Source organism: Lactuca saligna, chromosome 5 (assembly GCF_052625555.1).
Source record: "Lactuca saligna cultivar CGN05327 chromosome 5, ASM5262555v1, whole genome shotgun sequence".
Taxonomy (NCBI): Eukaryota; Viridiplantae; Streptophyta; class Magnoliopsida; order Asterales; family Asteraceae; genus Lactuca; species Lactuca saligna.
In genome coordinates this window covers 302,252,493-302,271,971 of record NC_136421.1, presented here as the reverse complement: position 1 = coordinate 302,271,971, position 19,479 = coordinate 302,252,493, and the positions used below count along the sequence as shown (strand labels likewise).

General features: G+C 37.1%; 1 long non-coding RNA gene across 11 annotated transcripts; it reads left to right on the top strand.

Annotated features, from left to right (window-relative positions):
- The first annotated feature begins 325 nt into the window (after positions 1-325).
- Positions 326-5,884, top strand: LOC145048408 (uncharacterized). Of its 11 annotated transcripts, XR_013682855.1 has the most exons (7): positions 326-523; positions 2,620-2,781; positions 2,910-2,932; positions 3,165-3,253; positions 3,451-3,544; positions 4,134-5,511; positions 5,607-5,884. It is a non-coding gene; the product is annotated as an uncharacterized LOC145048408 (long non-coding RNA). The 11 variants fall into 11 exon arrangements; XR_013682850.1 differs by lacking the exon at positions 3,165-3,253; XR_013682854.1 differs by lacking the exon at positions 3,165-3,253 and having other exon boundaries at positions 4,066-5,511.
- The last annotated feature ends 13,595 nt before the right edge of the window (positions 5,885-19,479 follow it).

Genomic DNA, 19,479 nt, shown 5'->3' with positions numbered 1-19,479 from the left:
ATTAGAGGAATTACGGATTTAGGGTATTAGTAAACGAGCTTCTTAACGAGCTCGAGCCGAGCTTAAGCTTATTTAGGCACGTCAGATAAAAAACGAGTCGACCCCGAGCCCGAGCCGAGCTTGGATAATTCTTTACGAGCTCGAGCCGAGCTCAGTACAAGAAAGCTCGAATCGAACCGAGCTCGAGCTCGAGCCTCATATAACTTAAACGAGCCCGAGCCCGAGCCGAGCCTGGCCAGGCTCGGGCTCGACTCGGCTCGGCTAGGCTCGTTTCCACATCGATGGTTTCTTCTCTCCTCCAATAAGAAGTCTATGGGCGGCCATTTTTAACATATACGGCGGTGTTCCGTGCTCAGTTACGCCCTGCATCATCCTACGGTTACCTACTAGGCTTTTTGTATCACCGACCTCCCTGCTTGTTTCCGGTCATCCATGTATCAGTGTGACGTAGTAGAATTCAAAGGCGTCTTTGGTTAATTACTTCCATGTCCGATGTTTCCCCAAAACTGGTTGCCGCCTCAAGGTGAGTCACTCTCTCTTTTCTCATGCCTTTTCCCTTTACCGCCACCTCCTTCTTCTTTTTGTGGCCCATATCGCCTTCTCATGTTTCCCTTTTATCTCTATCCTCAAGAGATTACTCCTGAGTCACTTCTTTCCCGTTTAAATGTCGTACCTGCCCTCAAGCTTCTTTGTGGATTTGTAACCTAATTCTCAATTGTTATTTCTCCTTCCCAATCGTAGGTAGGCCTGTCTCTATTCTTTTAATTAAAAAAAAAAAAACTGCAATTATTGTTTTAGTTTTGCACATAAAATTCTGAAAATCTATCCAGAAAATCAATTCCACGTTTATGAGCAGCTAACGTCTCCATTGCTAAAGTCACCGTTTAGTCAAATTACTAGCAGGAACAACATGAATAGGGTTATTTTTCTTCTTCATCATTTTCGTTAATGGAAGTATCAAATTAGACAATTGTTAAAAACAATTATGAATGTGAGATTTTAAAGAAAGTTTCATATTGCATACCAACTGCTCGATGAAATGCTTAAATCAGGTTTCTGAATTTTCCGTCCAATCCTTTTATTTAGGTTCAAGTATTTTTTTAGCAAATATAAATGGTTTCTTCTTAAATATTTTAAATTCGTTGTAAGTAAGTTGTTTAACAAAAACTCTTGAATCAACTTTGTTTCTTCGAATCACCCATTTTTAGGCATCTTGTCTTAGTCTTTAACTACTCTTTGAGTAAAGTGAAGAGAACGATTAGGTAAGTATTTGTAATTGTTTTATGTTCCTTGATTGAATATTAACCTTAATTGTTACTGAACTCTCAGGGTATGTGTACGAACAGTTGCGTTTGTTCTTTCTTCCTATACTAAGAGCATGTTCTATTATATTTAGACTCACACGAGTGGCTTGCCTTCTTATAGCCATGCTCTTTGTGCAACAAGCAGTCAAAATAAGTTATATTTGACACTCACTTCCACTCCACTTATGCTAATATGAGTGACTGTCTTGAGGCTTCTATAGATTGCTTCATCATTACTCCACAACTTCATTTCTCAGCTGTATTATACATTGTTTTGGAGGACCATGGAGTATCGTTTAGACTCTTTGCTAGAGAAAATGAGTTAGTGTGGTTGTTGTTGAAGAGGTCTGTAACTGTTTTGTTGAAATGTCTCTAAAACTATTATCAAGAAAGTTGAGAATGAGGTTGAAATAAAACTGATACTTCTGAATATGAGATGCGGTTATGATTTCTCAAATTCTGTTTTGCAAATTTTGGTTTTGCTTTTGGTGCCAATCCTATCACTTGACGTCTCCGGCTTCCCCTTTTCTTCTGCGGCCGATTTATCGGTAAACAAGTTAAATATTCAATTTTAATTTTAATTTGTGGAATTTCAGTCTATTTTGAACCGTTCTTGTAAACCTTAATTTCCAGATAAAGCATCAACTTCTGGTTTTGGACTGTGAATGAGTGATAAAATACTTGCGTTTCTTTGATTGTCTTCATTATGAATTACTTTGATGTGCAATTTTGGTGTTTCTATATTTCAATTTTAGCCTTGACATGATGAATAACTTTGCTTATTAAAGTCCTAAATTGATAAATTTAACTATAAAAAGGTCGATTTGGTTTTATAAAATGTGATTTTGATTTTGGAATAAAATAAGATTAAAGTTTCCAGAGTAATAAAATTGCATGGGTTACCTGATGCTTTATAGATGACATGCCTGACTTGCTTCGTGAGCTTAGACCAAATTAGAGAGGTATGCAACTTTCTAGATGGAATAAGGGCAAAAAAGAGCCTTCAATTATCTAGAAGGAAGTCAACAAATTTAATCTGTTTCACCCCTATGCCTGCCTGTGGATTTTATTCGATTAAGGTTTATTTTTTCCTTTTCAATAGTCCTACTTAATTAGTTAATTCTTGTTGAACTTCACTAAATCATTTGAGAAATTTTATGACTTGTGATATGTAAATTCTATTATTAGGGGTAAAAAAAAAAAGCTTAGAAGAGACTTTACATAGTGATTTTATTAATATACCCACCAATTATTTGGTAAAATGTTTCACTTGCAGGGTAAGTTTTTAACTTATATGTCTTTTTGATCTTCACAGGAAGAAATTATTTGTACTACTTTGCAACAGAGCAAGTAGATGTTGTTGTTACCGAGGCGGGAGTCGGTGGAGATCTCGGAAATTTGAACAATGTCATATGCCCCTATAAAAGAGATCATGATGCTTTTCCATCCATAATTGTTAGTTGGAGATTTCATCAAGGTTGATTATATTATTCTACAATAAATTTGAGTTATTTTTTTTCCCTTTGAAGGGCTGTTAAACAATAAGTAATATGGGATTTGATCCATTTTGCTTCAATAACCTATGGTTGCTTTGACCAATTTTAGGGTTGAAGGCAGTGTTAATGAAGGTACTCATTCAATTTACTTTTTTTCAAGCTAGGGCTTTAATGTTGAAGTTTTGAATTTTACTTAGGGTTGGATTTGTGTATTGCTTTGTGAATTATAGCCTACAACAATTATTTTGTACTAAATAGATGAGTTTTCAGTTGCTTTGTTTTTCATTTTAGTTTACTTTCACAAGCTCATATTAAATTTATTTATTTTTGTTGTTTCTTTGGGTGTACTAATTTTGATCAACAGATATATTGATTTTGTTCAACTTTCGATTCTAACCGGATGTAGAGATATAAGCATATACTTTCTCCTTACTGCCTTTAAATCTTAGTTGGGTAAGGATTACGATTACTTTCATGTGTATATCTCTCACGTTGATTGTTTGCTATTTGCAGTACTAAAGCTTGATGTCAATCATCTCTCATGATGATGCTTTTAGAATTAATAATTTTAACTTGAAACATGTTCTTTAACCTTCAATATTTCAAACTACATTTTTTACTTATATGTGGTGCATTTCTTCATTTTTCAGCTGAACATGATTGAGCAGGTTATATCGGTAACTTTTCATGGTCGACATCGGACAGAGATTTGAAAGAAACTTTGACAATCGTCTTGATGCAAAGGTATTTGGTGATCAGAGACGTGCCTTGTTATTTCTCTTTCATTTTGTACACCCAACTCGGTACTATAAGTCCATGGTAAAAATGACCAGAGTAGGTTATAGTTAATTGATAAGGACTCAAATGGTAAAACTTGAAAAAATAGCTAAAAACAAACAGGATAGGTTGGCTTAAATTGCAGTCCGTCTGTCCAGGTTGCAGTCTATTCAGTTAACAAAAATTTATATATGTTTTTGTATTCTAGGTGGTTATCGACAAAACATATGGCCTACCATGTGGGTTTAGATTTGTTAATTTTGATGATGAAAAAACCATAGAAGATGCAATTGAAGTAATCAATGGAATATATTCAGTAGAACCAGTCAAGCATAATATACTGAACTGTTATTACAAAATTTGTTCTTCTGTTGTTCTCTCATTCATTATTGTGATTCTAGAATTAATTTATGGGAGATTGTTATTAGTTTTCTTTCCTAATTTGACTTTATTAAGCCTCAAGCATGATAAACTTCATTCTCTATTAGGTATATCTGCTAGCATGGATTTTGTAAAAAAAAAAAAGGTCAAAATGTGTTTTTTTTTTTTTGGAAAGGGAACTTCCCTAACGAGGGTTTCCGGGCCAGCTTTCGCGCACCGACTAATCCCCCGCTGCAAACATAAAGCTTTGCTTCATGCCCTGGAGTCACTGCAGGCGAACCTCCATGGCCACAAGGGCTGAGTGGTGCTAGGATTTGAACATGGGTCAATAGGTTATCCACCATATCTTCCACATGCCTTACCAAGTCACCACAACCCAAGTGGTTAAAGGTCAAAATGTGTTTTTTTTTTTTTAAAAAAAAAAAAAAATGTGTTTTTGCTAAAGCATTGGAACGTGAACATGAACAGGATGGTTTCATCATAAGTAAATATTACATAAATTTTCCACTTCCCTTTTCCATTGATTTTTCTTAAAGGTTTCATCATAAGCTGCTGTTTTTTTTTTTATTTTTTATTTTTTTATTTTTTATTATTGTTTCTTAAATAATCAAATTAAAAACTAAACAAATCAGGGCATCATGGAGGTATGTTAGACATGAAGTACTTGAATCTTTTTTCATATTTTTATTTTGCTAGACATTGAGCTTATTCTAAAAAATTATTACAATTTAAAATCACTTGACTTGAAAATGAGAATTTGGTTGAATTATAGGGTGTCCTGTCATTATGGGTAAAAAGTGAAGTACATTGCCTATATTGGTAATTAGAGTAGAGTACATTGCTATTACCTGCAATTAGCCTTTGTTTACTCTTTGTACTGGTATAGACAATGTACTTTATTTCCTCACTTATAATAGTCAATTACTTTTAACTTATTTTTCTTATAATAGCATTATGCTTCCCAATATACTTACTTTAATCTGAAACTCATAAAGAAATAACGAAATGTGAGTAAATTGCTACCATGGGTAAGAAACAAAGTGCATTGCTATTAAATGTAATGTGAAAAATGTAAGTATGTGATTTTCAATGCTTTGCTTATGTACAACTGCAAAGTAAGAAACATTCTAATTGGATTAGGTAGATAATTTTTCAGTCATTCATTGAATGATAAATCACTACAAGTGACGGAGATACGCGATTTAAATAACGGAAAATCCAATATTTGAAAATTGTATCTAGAATGACTGGAAAAGTGGAAACAAGGCTAGATATAATTTGCTCATTATGAACAAATCCAAAATCCTTGTAGACAAAGCCAATCATTAGTTCCCAACCATGAGGCGAATGAAATCCGATACATAAATCAGTTAATAAAAGAAGAGAAAAAGCTTTTATTGTGTCACTTAAGTTATATAGGAATTCCTGAATCCAAGAGCTAAGAATAACAAGTTCTTTATTACCCAAAAGAGAACGAAATATTCACATTCTTTGAATATCATTCACGGAGACATGTAACTAGGATTGGTCCAAATTCCAGATGCCACATCAAGGTAAACAGTTTTATTATGTTCATTGTTATTTTAAAATCCATTTTTGAATAACTAATTATTGATTATGTTATAAATATAAAATGATTGTCATGCAGCTATGACATTTTGTGATATCAAAGGTAGGTCTGATTAACCGTACAGAACTTATCAGGGGCATCAGAAAACAAGACTTCTATTTATGGGGAAAATGATGTTACTATTACACCAGGAAAATCAAAAACAATGTCTTCATAAAAAGATTAAATAGATGTATATATATCATCTTTTTCATTGTATTACTCAATTTACCCTTTCTCTTCATTGTGGTCAAACTCCAAGCAAGAATCGATTCTCATGGGCCGTGATTATCACGGCCTATCTAAGTTTCCTAGTATATATATATATATATATATATATATATATATATATATATATATATATATATATATATATATATATATATATATATATATATATATATATATATATATATATATAAAGGATGGATTGTTCATTCTTGACTACAATTAGACATTATTGTGCACCTCTAAAAACGAAATTGCATGAAACTCATTAGCATGTTAAGTTTTTATAACATATAATAAGTTACGAACTAATTGGAGTGGAAGTTCAGATATTTAATACCCTATCTTTTAAATTTGAACATTGAATCACAGAACTTTTAAATGTTTTTTTTGCTATCAAATTCAAATTACTGTTTCATTGTCTTCTTTTTCTTAATAGTTTGTAAAACGTTTAAATATATATTATTTGTTTGTTTAAATTACCTCAAACTTTTGCTTATCTTTCTTTGTAAATTAAAGTTTTCATCGTCAATGTTTATAACGTTTAATAGTTTTTTTTATTTACGTCGTAATCGTCAAAAAATTAAAAAACAACCGGGTACCCGGTACCGAAACCGGTTCCGGCGGTTTCGGGACCGGTTCAAAAATCTAAAAAAACCGGTGTAACCGGTTCCGGTTCCTGTTCCAGATAATTAAGGCGGGTACCCGCTTATGCTCACCCCTGTTAATGGATCACACTAACAACAACTTAATATAATTGATTATTTATTAGAAATTGATTTTTAATAAATATTCAATACTCTTATACTTAAATTGGAAATTATTTATTTCTAGAAAATAATAATTTTCATTAGCAAGTGATATTATGTATAATTCATATGGTATGGATGAATAAGTCATACACAACATTTTGGACTAGATAAATTATTTTTTCCTTTACCAGAAAGTTAAAGTTTTGAAACATCCCAAAAGTACGGTCCAAAAATTTCGTTTTTAAGTCATTATTAAAACCATAAATCATCCATCATCATAACAGAAATCAAGAACCATGTATCTCAAACATCATGTCAAATACTGTATCAAATCATATGAGTAAATATAAGAGTCTAAAACAATCCCAGGCTGAAACTATGGTGTGTATCATGCGATTATCCCGAGCCCTTCCCTTGGAAGTACCTGAAACTAGAACTGAAAATTGTAAGCACGAAGCTTATTGAGCTCCCTAAACTACCATATACCATACACATAAAACATGCAACTAAGAGATACGGGCTCCGCCCACACTCATGGAGATACATGCCCCGCCCACACCCCGCTAGCCCACACCTCGCTAACTAGGAGATACGGGCCCCGTCCACACTCAGCTGACTCTGAGATACGGGCCCCACCCACACTAAGCTGACTCTGAGATACGGGCCCTGCCCACACTTAGCTACTTCGAGATACAGGCCCCGCCCACACTCGACTACTGTGAGATACGGGCCCCGCCCACACTCGTTGTAAGATACGAGCCCCGCCCACACTCGGCTAATAAACAAACATACATGTATCACACAGATAACATGTACAACTAGCTCTATCAGTTAGGCATATATCCATAATCAACCTAAACTGGGAGATACGGGCCCCGCCCACAGTCGACTACTAACATAACATACAACGGGTCGGCCTTGGTGCCTTAGACCCGTTCCTACTGAAAGGGAACTCACCTCTCAAACTGAATGCTGAAAACTCGAGTGAGGAAATCCCTGTCTGCTGCTTTGGCGACTCTCCGACTATCAATTTCCAAAATAACACTTATTCAAAACCTAATAATCCTTCCTAGGGTAAAATGATTATTTTACCCCTGCTCTCTGATTTGGACAATAAACAAGGCCCACTACCATCTAATCTTTCTAAGTCCTCTAATAGCCCATTAAAGGTCCACTAATGGCCTAATTTTCTAAATTGGGCCCATCTTCCCAAACGGGCCTTCCCTAAGCCCAAACATAACATTAGCCCTAAATATATGACTTCTGATGGCCCACAAAGGCCTAATAGCTGATAAGTCCAATAGTTGGCCCAAGTCGAGGCCCAATAACATAAAGCCCACCGTCTGAGCGTACTCTTCTGTACGCTGCGCGTATTGTTTGAATGGCTTGTACGCTGCACATACTCCCCTGTTAAGCCATTTTCTCCAAAACTACTTAATCCCTTAAGACACTACGTCCAAACTACACATTTGAGTCCAAAACTTCGTCCTAACCCATAAAGTTGATCACTTGGTGGCTAGCAACCCACCAAATGAACCCAACTCTAAAAAATAGCAATAAACTTTCATGCAAATGGCTAGATCTCATGCATGGCTACAAATAGGCCTCAAAGCTTGCAAGTTTACTGCTAAAGGAACACTGGGTGGCAACCCTAAGCTTAAAAACGAAGTTGCATGAACAAGGTCCATTCCTTGTACCTAAAAAGGTCCAAAGCTTCAAAACCCTAGATCTAAGCTTCTAATAGGAAATATAGGAGCTATATACCTCCTTTGGGTGCCAAAAGATGAACTAGTTCTAGATCCTTAAGCTCAAGATACTCAAGTGCTTCTCCTCCAACTTCTTTTTACTTCTTCCAAGCCTTTCTTCAACAAAAATGAACTCAAAAAGGTCAAGCACACACAACAATGGAGTATGAGGCGAACTAGGGTTTTTTGAGGGTGAGGGACTGGTGAGGAGGACAGAGGGGAGGCTATAATGGGGTATTTATATGTCTTAAACCCTAGAAATTAGGGTTTGGCATATGCTCGCATATGTTGGGCGTACCTCTTGGTACGTTGTGCATACGCCCCCACGTCCCTTGAATCCAATGAGCCACCACGCCCCACGTACGCCAGGTTACGCCCAACGTACGACTTATGGGCAATCCAACTTCTTGGCCCATTTTGATGGGTTTTGGTCATATGAACATTCCTATGTGCACATACAAACCCTAATGCTTGGATCTAGGTTTCTCTAATTAAACATGCATTGAATCCAAGACTTCTAATGGCTAATTAGGTATAAGAACAATACAAAACCAGAGTTAGAAGCTTACCTTGAAACACTTGTTTGATGTTCTTGTTCTTGGAGCTTTAGAGTCACAATTGTCACTCCTCTAATGGCTTACAAACACCAACTAGCAAACAGAATGATTTGAGAGAGAGGAGAGAGGTGGAAATCGGCTAGGGTATCCTAGCTGTAGAGGAGGTGCCGATTTCCCTATCCCAATGGGTCTATTTATACTTGTAAGGCTCCTAGGGTTTCACCCTTAAACCCTAATTGGATAACTTAGACTCTAAGTAATCTTAATCCTTTCCTTGGATATGCCTGGGATGATTTTAGGCTTATCCTAGCCCTAGAAATCATCCACCCTATATCCTATAAGGATTCATAGCCTAAAGTGCAACTATCAAACAATTGTCAGTTTATACCCTCTTATTTAATTAATCTCTTTATGTCACCAAATTAAGACTAATTAATCTGTGACTTATATTAATCAAATAACAATATTATTATTCCTTATATTATTCTCATAATATATTAATAATATCTATTCTCTCATAATAAATCATCCTACCAAGTTGTTATGGTGAAGGCAACCCAAAAGGACCATGCACAATCGAGTCAAATACTTGCCTAATATAGTTGCAGCCTTAGACACTATTCCAACAGTCTCCCACTTGGATAAGTCTAGTAACTATATGCACAAGTACAATCTGATTTGCAATCGTAGCTCTCAAAGACGCTGTCAAACTCTGATCTAATCAATCTTGTCCTTTAGATAAGAGATCGTACAGTCCTTTGTTAGATATCATGCTGACAATTCTATGGAATGATTAGTCTAGCATTTGGTTTCTTGATCTCCGATTTATTTGACATAGAACTTAATCGAACACATCAATTCAGTTCTGACCGGGCCCGGCACATAAGTCAAATCAAATCATCGAGCGGCCGAGATATCACTTTTTCCTTCTTAGGATAAAAGTTACAGATAAACTTCGACTTATATGCATTTACTTATTCATTAACCAACTATACACAACAATGCGTTTTATAACATTGAGTTACCAATGCGTTTTCGCATTATCAATGTACAATCAATTAACAAATAACAAACCATATATCTAGGTTTTAAGACTATATGATATTATCGTCTTGCGATCACCTTTTTTTTTCCTATCACATTCCATAAGGTGATTCTAGCAAGCGCGGGTTTGTTCCAATGCTCAAAACTAGTTCATAAGCACTCATGAACGTTGCAGCAATCTTTTGCTATGTCTAATACCATTTAGGCACTCTACACACCTATTCATGACAATCTTCATTCATATCTACTTCCGACATATGAACGATTGTGGACAATTTGAACAATTCGATTATTCTAAATAAACTCAATTATTCTGGAAGTCAAAACATGCAAAGTGAAACAATAGTTAAACAATTAACATAAGATAGTAACATTACTTATAAATAAAACTCTTTTATTTAATCATCAAATGTTAATTACATTTATCTATTACATGTTTCTAATACTATCTAATCTATGCTAATATCATCCTTCAGCCCAATACTCCTAGCATACTGTAAGTGCTTAACCCTACTCAGTCCCTTCGTAAGCGGATCTGTTGGGTTATCTTCCGATGATATCCTCTTCACTACGAGTTGTCCTTCTTCTACACGATGTCTAATAAAGTGATATTTTCTGTCGATATGTCGTGATCTACCATGTTCTCTCGGTTCCTTGGTCAAGGCAACCGCTCCTTCATTATCACAGAAAATCTCCATGGGCTCCTTTATGGCAGGCACAACTCCAAGATCACTAATGAAGTTCTTCAGCCATATTGCCTCCTTCGATGCTTCGCTCACTGCAATGTACCCTGATTCGCACGTTGAATCAGCTACGGTTTCCTGCTTGGAACTTTTCCAAGTCACTGCTCCTCCATTTAGGGTAAAGACCTAGCCCTACTGCGAACGGTAGTTGTCTCTATCGGTTTGAAAACTGGCGTCACTATAGCCTCGCACCTTCAAGTCATCACTCCCTACGAGGACTAAGAACCATTCCTTCGTCCTCCGAAGGTACTTAAGGATATTCTTTACCACAATCCAATGAGCTCTGTCAGGATTCACTTGATATCTACTAACCATGCTCAAAGAAAAGGCTACATCAGGGCGAGTACAAGTCATAGCGTACATGATTGAGCCAACTGCGGAAGCGTATGGAACTCGACTCATTTCAACTATCTCAACTTCGGTACTCGGACTTTGAGTCTTACTCAAGTTGGCATTACTTTGTATCGGTAATTCTCCCTTCTTCGAGTTTTCCATACTAAAACGTTTCAGTACCTTCTCTAAGTAAGTGTTCTGACTAAGTCCTATTAGTCTCTTTCTTCTTTCTCTTACTATCCTTATTCCCAAAATATAGGAAGCCTCTCCGAGGTCCTTCATAGCGAAGCACTTCCCGAGCCAAGACTTAACCTCCTGCAGAGTCGGGACGTTGTTTCCTATGAGTAATATGTCATCGACATATAGAGCGAGGAAGCTTACTACACTCCCACTGGCTTTGACATATACACACGATTCATCTTCGCTTCGTACAAATCCAAACTCTTTGACTTTCTCATCGAAGCAAAGATTCCATCTACGAGACGCTTGCTTAAGTCCATAAATGGACTTCTCAAGCTTACACACTCTATTCGGATGCTTCGGATCCACAAACCCCTCTGGCTGAGCCATGTAAACATCCTCAACCAATTTCCCATTAAGGAAAGCGGTCTTGACATCCATTTTCCAAATTTCATAATCATGAAATGCGACAATAGCTAGCATCACTCTAATAGACTTTATCTTCGCAACTGGTGAGAAGGTCTCTTCATAGTCAACTCCGAGAGTTTGAGTAAAGCCCTTCGCAACCAATCATGCTTTATACGTTTGTACCTTTCCATCCACGTCAGTCTTCTTCTTAAAGATCCAGTTGCACCCAACGGTCTTACGTCCGGGTACATTATCAACCAAATTCCAAACTTGGTTATCATACATGGATTGGATCTCGCTATCCATTGCCCCTTTCCATTTCGCAGACTCTAGGCCTGCCATGGCTTCCTTATAGCTATTAGGTTCATCAAGGTTTATTAGTGTACTGTCACTAATATACGTGTGACAACCCGATATTTCAACTACATGTAAACGACCTAAAAAGTCAAGTATTGTAACCACGTTAGTTGTAATAAAATTTACTTCGAAAATAAAATATCCAAAAATCACTAATTAAATTACCTTTTATGATAGATGTCATTAAACCATGATCGTACGTAAAAAGAACGCTCGAATCCGACTTCGTATAAGAAAGTTATGAATTTTTCAAGTTCGGATTAACGGCAGACGACTAAAAACTCAAATCAGAGATCGAGCGACTTTTGGCCGGAATGACCTAAACGAGAATCGAAGGTCTCATCAATGGTATTTCAGCGGTAAAAAGTCTGGCAAAAACCGATGTCAGATAAAGGAGTTATGAATTTCTAAAGAAATTTTCTTACCGCGACCTTTTAAAAATAAATAATAAAAATAATTTCGGAATTTGCCGACGGAATCTAAACGAAAGTTGTAGAGTATGATCTCACCTTCGCGGGGATATAAAGAACGTCGAAAACGGAGTTCGTATGAAGAAGATATGAATTTTTGAAGTTTGTTAAATAAATTATATATAAATTTAAATAAAAAATCCGGTATTATCCGAAGGGGGAGTCAGCGTGCTCATCCGAGTTACGCGCCGCGTAACCCCGTACGCCCCGCGTACGCGAAGGCCTTGGTCTCGGTTCGTCCATGTCACCCCTATGCGAGCTGTCCGACCCGTCCCATCCGAAGCGAGGCAGTCGAGGACTTGGTTACACGTGACGCACGAGTACGCCCCGCGTACCGAAGCTTCTCAGACCCCTATAAATAGAGATGCGAGGGTTCCGGGAAAAACACCCCATCTCTCTCATTTCTCTCACGATATTGCCTCGATTTCCGTGCCCGCACTACCCCGAAGCCCCGATCACTTTGCTCGAGTCCCGAAGGTCGTTCGTGCCCCCGAGATTCCCGAGAATCCTGAGGAAATCCACTTTCGCAAGCCAAAATTCTGTCCGATTTTTCATCTCGCAACCTCCGACCTTACAAGTGAGTTCATACCCCTATAATTCACGTTTTTAAATGTTTTATGAGTACTTTTACATGCTTTTAAGGGGGGGAATACAAGTAAAACACTCGGTTATTATCGGGTGTTATATAAACTTTCACTTCACGCGTTTTATCAAAGGAATCATATGTGATTTGAAACTATCAAAGGAAATCTTTTATATGCAAAGTATAACACGACAACATTTTATCTTTTGAAATGAGAAACGATTTAGGTATTTATATAAATAAGATACTTTGTTTATATTACATTCGGTGTGTTGGTTTTGGCACTACAAAAACTACACTTTTCATAACAAGTGAACATTTTCACTAAGGGTTTATTTAACAAATAAAACACACTTTTAGGAAACTATAATAGGTATAGTTTCACGAGAATACTACGAACTTTACATACATGGAAATGCTATTACGATAAGCTACTTTCATATACAATGACTAACGAACATTTTCACACGTAAATCTGTTTTATACTAAGTTTTGTGAGACATTAACTTCACGTACGTTCGAGTACACATTTCAAGTCCTGTATTGTATACCAGAATCCCTTGGAGGGGGAGCATGGTGTTTGTGTATAGATCTATACGGGCTTGACAACCCGCGCCCTGACTGTTAGCTACAGTCCACCTTTTTGGGGTGACAAACGTCAGAACATTCCAACGCCTGAAGCACGTTGTGTATAGGCATTCCTTGTCAATAGCATGGTTATAAAACTCACATGGGGTATTAAAAACACAATGATTTACGGAGTTTTTCAGACAAATTGAAATCTTTATACTTACATACATTTACTAGAAACAAGCATTTTTCGTGAAAGAAGGTTACCATTACACTAGTAGAAAATATAGGATTTTCTAGGAACATGCAAACGAAGAACAAAAACATTTCATTTCATACAAACATTGTCATTAAATACTTATGAAACTCACCAACTTAAATGCTGATCTACTCTTTTAAAACTACTTGTATGTCCCAGGGATTCAGTAATTACAGGTAACAAACGGATTTTGAAGAAGGGACGCTGCGACGCCAGTTTAATTTCATATTTTGACATCATAATGTAATTGATTTTGAACATGTATACTTTTAAACAAATGTAAACTTTCAATTATATATATGATGGTTGTATTGCTTTCTTTACTATGTATTCATTTGTTATGTTACCACATGAAGTCATCCGCCGCCGAACGTTTCCGTCGTTCCGGTTTGGGGGTGTGACAATACGTGTCCCCTTCGGTAGTTATATGAAAACCATACAACTGGGGTTGAACTCTAACTCTTTCGGAACATCTAATAGGTAATGATATGTCAGTCGGTTCAACCGAAGTTTCCTCCTCGGGTTGAGCGCCAGCGGTAGAGGTTCCTTCATCTATCGACTCTTGAATCTCTTCAAGATCGATTTGCCTCCCACTGTCTCCTTGGCCTATGAGTTCTCGCTCTCGGAAAACTCCTCTCCTCGCAACAAAGACAACATTGTCCTTCGGTCTATAGAAGAGATATCCAAAGGATTTCTGCAGGTAGCCGATGAAAATACATCGCTCACTACGAGGTTCGAGCTTGTCGTGAGTATCTCGTCTTATGAAAGCCTCGCAACCCCAAACCTTGATATGTGCTAACGAAGGAGCTTTCCCCGTCCACATCTCGTGAGGTGTTTTGTCAACCTTCTTAGTAGGGACTCGGTTAAGGATATGGGTGGCAGTCTCTAAGGCATACCCCCAAAAAGAGATAGATAGCGAAGCACAACTCATCATAGAGCGAACCATGTCCAACAAGGTTCGATTACACCTTTCTGCCACACCATTCAATTGTGGTGTCCTACGTGGCGTCAACTGTGAAACTATTCCACACTCCTTGAGATAATCGTGGAATTCAAGACTTAGGTACTCTCCTCCTCGATCGGATCGAAGCATCTTGATATTCCTGCCCAATTGATTCTCCACTTCATTCTTGAACTCTTTGAACTTTTCAAAAGTTTCTGACTTTTGCTTGATTAAGTAGATATACCCATATCTACTATAGTCATCGGTAAAAGTCACGTAGAAGTGGTTTCCATCCTTCGTGGTAGATCTAAACGGTCCACACACATCGGTATGTATGAGGTCCAATAGACCCTCACCCCTTTCGCACGTACCAGCGAAGGGTGACTTAGTCATCTTTCCAAGTAAACAAGACTCGCATGTGTCATCTTCCCTAAGGTCGAATGACTCCAACACTCCATCCTTTTGGAGTTGGGCTATGCGTTTCTTGTTGACATGTCCAAGACGACAATGCCATAAGGACGCCTTATCCATACTATTGGAAGAATCCATGCATAAAACATCATTTCCTAAGTTATCAACAATCATAACAGTTTTATAAATTCCATTACATGGTATAACTTCAAAATAAAAGACACCATTCAGATAAGCTAAAATAGAACCATTCTCATTATTAAAAGAAAATCTAAAACCTTGTCTAAACAAACCATGAAATGAAATGATGTTTCTAGACATTTCTGGCAAATAGCAACAATTGTTCAAATCTAAAGATAAACCATTCCTAAGCACTAAAGAATACACTCCAATCTTGGTCACAGGAGATGATCTTCTGTTCCCCATGATTAGATTTATTCTTCCATGCTCCACGTCTCTATTTCTTCTTAGTCCCTGCACATTAGAACAAATGTGGTAACCACAACCGGTATCAAGAACCCAAGAAATATCATGAGATGAATCGTTAGATTTAATTGTGTATATACCTGCGAAAGATGGCTTGATCTTTCCTTCCTTGATGGCTTGCAGGTACTCTGGGCAGCTTCTCTTCCAGTGTCCTATCTTGTGGTAGTGGTGGCACTCTGCCTCCTTCGGGTTAGGGCAGGGCTTAGCGGGATCAACTTTGGTCCCACTAGAAGAGGAACCATCTCGGGCTTTAACCTTGCGATAGTTCTTAGACGAAGCCTTCCTCTTCTTTCCCTTTCCTTGTCCAATTGCCAAGACAGGAGCACCAGGCGGATTAGGAGTTGGTGCAACAGACTTGTCCTTGAAGTTGCTCTCAGCGACCCTCAAGAGACCTTTGAGTTTGCTTAGGGTGACCTCTTCTTTGTTCATGTGATAGGTCATCCTAAATTGATTGTAACTTGGAGGCAAAGAGTGAAGCACCATGTTGATCGCCAAGTCTTCCCCAAAGTCAACATTTAAATTGCGAAGGCGGTCGACATACCTTTGCATCTTTTGCAGGTGCACGGTAAGAGACTCTCCATGACCCATCTTAGCGGAAATCATGTTAGTGAAAATCTCATAACACTCTTGTCTCGCATTTTGATGGTATCTCTCCAATAAGTCTTGGTGCATTTCGTACGGATACATGTCCTCGTAGGACTTTTGGAATTCGGAGTTCATTGTGGCGATCATGATGCAATGTACCTTCATTGCATCACGCTCGTGAGTTTCAAAAGCAGTCATTTCGGCCGGAGTAGCGATTTCAGGGTTGATTTTCTCGAGCTTCTCATCGAGGACATACTCCTTATCCTCATAGCGAGCAATCGTGTGAATGTATCTTATCCATTCGCTAAAGTTCGTTCCATCAAAGGTGACCTTTTGACAAAGGCTCATCAAAGTGAATGAACTTGCAGCAGCGTTGTTAGCGTTCGACATCTACAAATAGAAAGGACAAAGATAGATTAGAATGTGAATCCCTAATTATCACTTAATAAGAAAAATCAGGGCTAGGATCCAACAACAATATTTACACATTAGAAAAGGGATGCCGTAATCTAATATGCAAACAATTTAAAGGTAAGTGAATGACGATTCACTAATTCTCCACCATGAAAAACATAACTTTAAGTCCTAAATGTATTGAGAATTCCTAGGTTTGGATGAGATTCATTGAAACTTTTCAATGGCATGTTTAAATCTCGATATGCCCCTCTTGTTTGTGACTGGGATACCGAGGATCACAAAGCGGGTGTGAATTACCATGCAAATTCACATGGTGCCTTCATTGTAACGATCACCTATTCGATGTGCCGGTAAGCCACACACGCTCCATCGAACTATAATAAACAATGAATCACCCTTTTCCACCTTCTCTTAGAACCAATTAGTGTGCCGGTAAATCACACACGCTCCACTAACTTCTTAGCAAGGTGCAAAGTGTAATTTCATGGGATTGCATCAATTCACTTTTCCTAAAGTAACTAAGATTGGGAAATTTTAAGAAAACATGTAGTTACTTTATATTTCATATTATACTTTTAATGAGAGGATGAGGTTGCCCTATCCTACCCTTTCGGCTAACGACCCTCCACCGATCAAGCAAGCGGTGGGTGTGAGTGTACACCCATTAAGCACCATTTTATAGGCCGCAACCTTATACCCACCTTATAGACCGGCTTCGTGAATGAGGCCTACTAACGGCAAGACTAGCATTTAAGTTATACATATATAGATATTAATCTTGTAATATTATATTAGTATAGGGTTGGATTTTAAACTTGTAAAATTCTAGGGTTTGAAATTTAAATTGTCTAGATTAAACTTTTAATCACAAAATATAAATTTCAAAACTTGAGGGCAAATTTTTAAACATTTAAAACATAAAAGATCAAATAACAAATAATTCAAAATAACAGTTAATCACATAATTATCCATATTTGATTTATTTATGATTTCTTGAAAAACAATTTACCAATTTAATCAAAATAATTAATAATTATCATATAAGGAAATTAAATATTTTATTAATTGATAAATATCTTCAATTAGATCAAAAATATAGTCATATATATCATAAAATCGGATTTGGGTTGATCTAATATGATAAAGGTAAGTTTCCATAAGATAAATATGAAAAAATCCCGATTTTGGCTCTTCCTGACGCTCGGACTCGCCGAGTACCCACTCTGGACTCGCCGAGTCAGGCCAACTCGCCGAGTCCACTATGGGACTCGCCGAGTCCTTGACTCAGAAACACAAAATTCGAATTTTTCAGGTAAGATTCAAACAATCAAGCAACAATTTAATAGAAACCAATCTAGGTTCTGATACCACTGATGGGTTTTGGTCATTTGAACATTCCTATGTATACATACAAACCCTAATGCTTGGATCTAGGTTTCTCTAATTAAACATGCATTGAATCCAAGACTTCTAATGGCTAATTAGGTATAAGAACAATACAAAACCAGAGTTAGAAGCTTACCTTGAAACACTTGTTTGATCTTCTTGTTCTTGGAGCTTTAGAGTCACAATTGTCACTCCTCTAATGGCTTACAAACACCAACTAGCAAAGAGAATGATTTGAGAGAGAGGAGAAAGGTGGAAATTGGCCAGGGTATCCTAGCTGTAGAGGAGGTGCCGATTTCCCTATCCCAATGGGTCTATTTATACTTGTAAGGCTCCTAGGGTTTCACCCTTAAACCCTAATTGGATAACTTAGACTCTAAGTAATCCTAATCCTTTCCTTGGATATGCTTTGGACGATATTAGGCTTATCCTAGCCCTAGAAATCGTCCACCCTATATCCTATAAGGATTCATAGCCTAAAGTGTAACTATCAAACAATTGACAGTTGATGTCACACCCCCAAACCAAGGATGGCGGAAACGTCTGAGGGGTGGAGGACTTCATGTATAGTATCATAACCACAATTTCAATAGTAATTTAAGCAAACACAACCAACATATATATAATTGAAAAAGTTACATCACTTGTATGAATTACATGTTTCAAAATCAATTACAATATGTTGTCAAAATATGAAAAGTTTGACGCCTTAACGTCCCATCCTCAAAAGCACTTGATTACCTGTTTAGTGTTTTCCTGAGAATACAAGTTGTTTGAAAAGTGTCAACACAAAGGTTGGTGAGTTCATAAGCTTTTATTAATAATCTTAGTAGAAGTCTTTCACATGTAAATGTCGTGTTTGTTTCAGAAAAATCCGATATTTTCCTTGAAATCCGTAAAATGTTGCCTTATAACCAAAGACCAAAATGTATAAGAAATCATCATTACTTAGTAGAAATGTCGTGAGTTTAAAATGATATGGAAAGTAAATTTTTAATCAACCTAAAACCTACTTCGGTTTTTTTGAAATCCCATAAACTTTATGAATTGTTAACTCCCTAGGTGAGTCGCTATAATCATACTGTGACTATGTGAACCTGCCACAACGTTTCTCAGGCGTCGCGAAAATGAAATGACATTTGTCACCCATAGACCTGCAGGTCCCACTGTAGCTAGCAGCAAGGTGTGGGGTGTCAAACCCAATATAGATCTATATACAAGTATCACGTTCTCCCTCAAGGAGATTCTGATTATAACTACCAGGAATTATATCCCGCACTCGGACGTACGGGGAGAGAGAGAGTCTCACAACATAGGTTAACAAGTTTACGTGAAATGTGTGTGAATATAAATCTTTCTTGTATGAATGTACCCTTTTTGTACGAGTGTGTTGAGTGATGTATCATAAACTATACCTATTATAGTTTATCTAAAATGTATGTAATATGTATGAA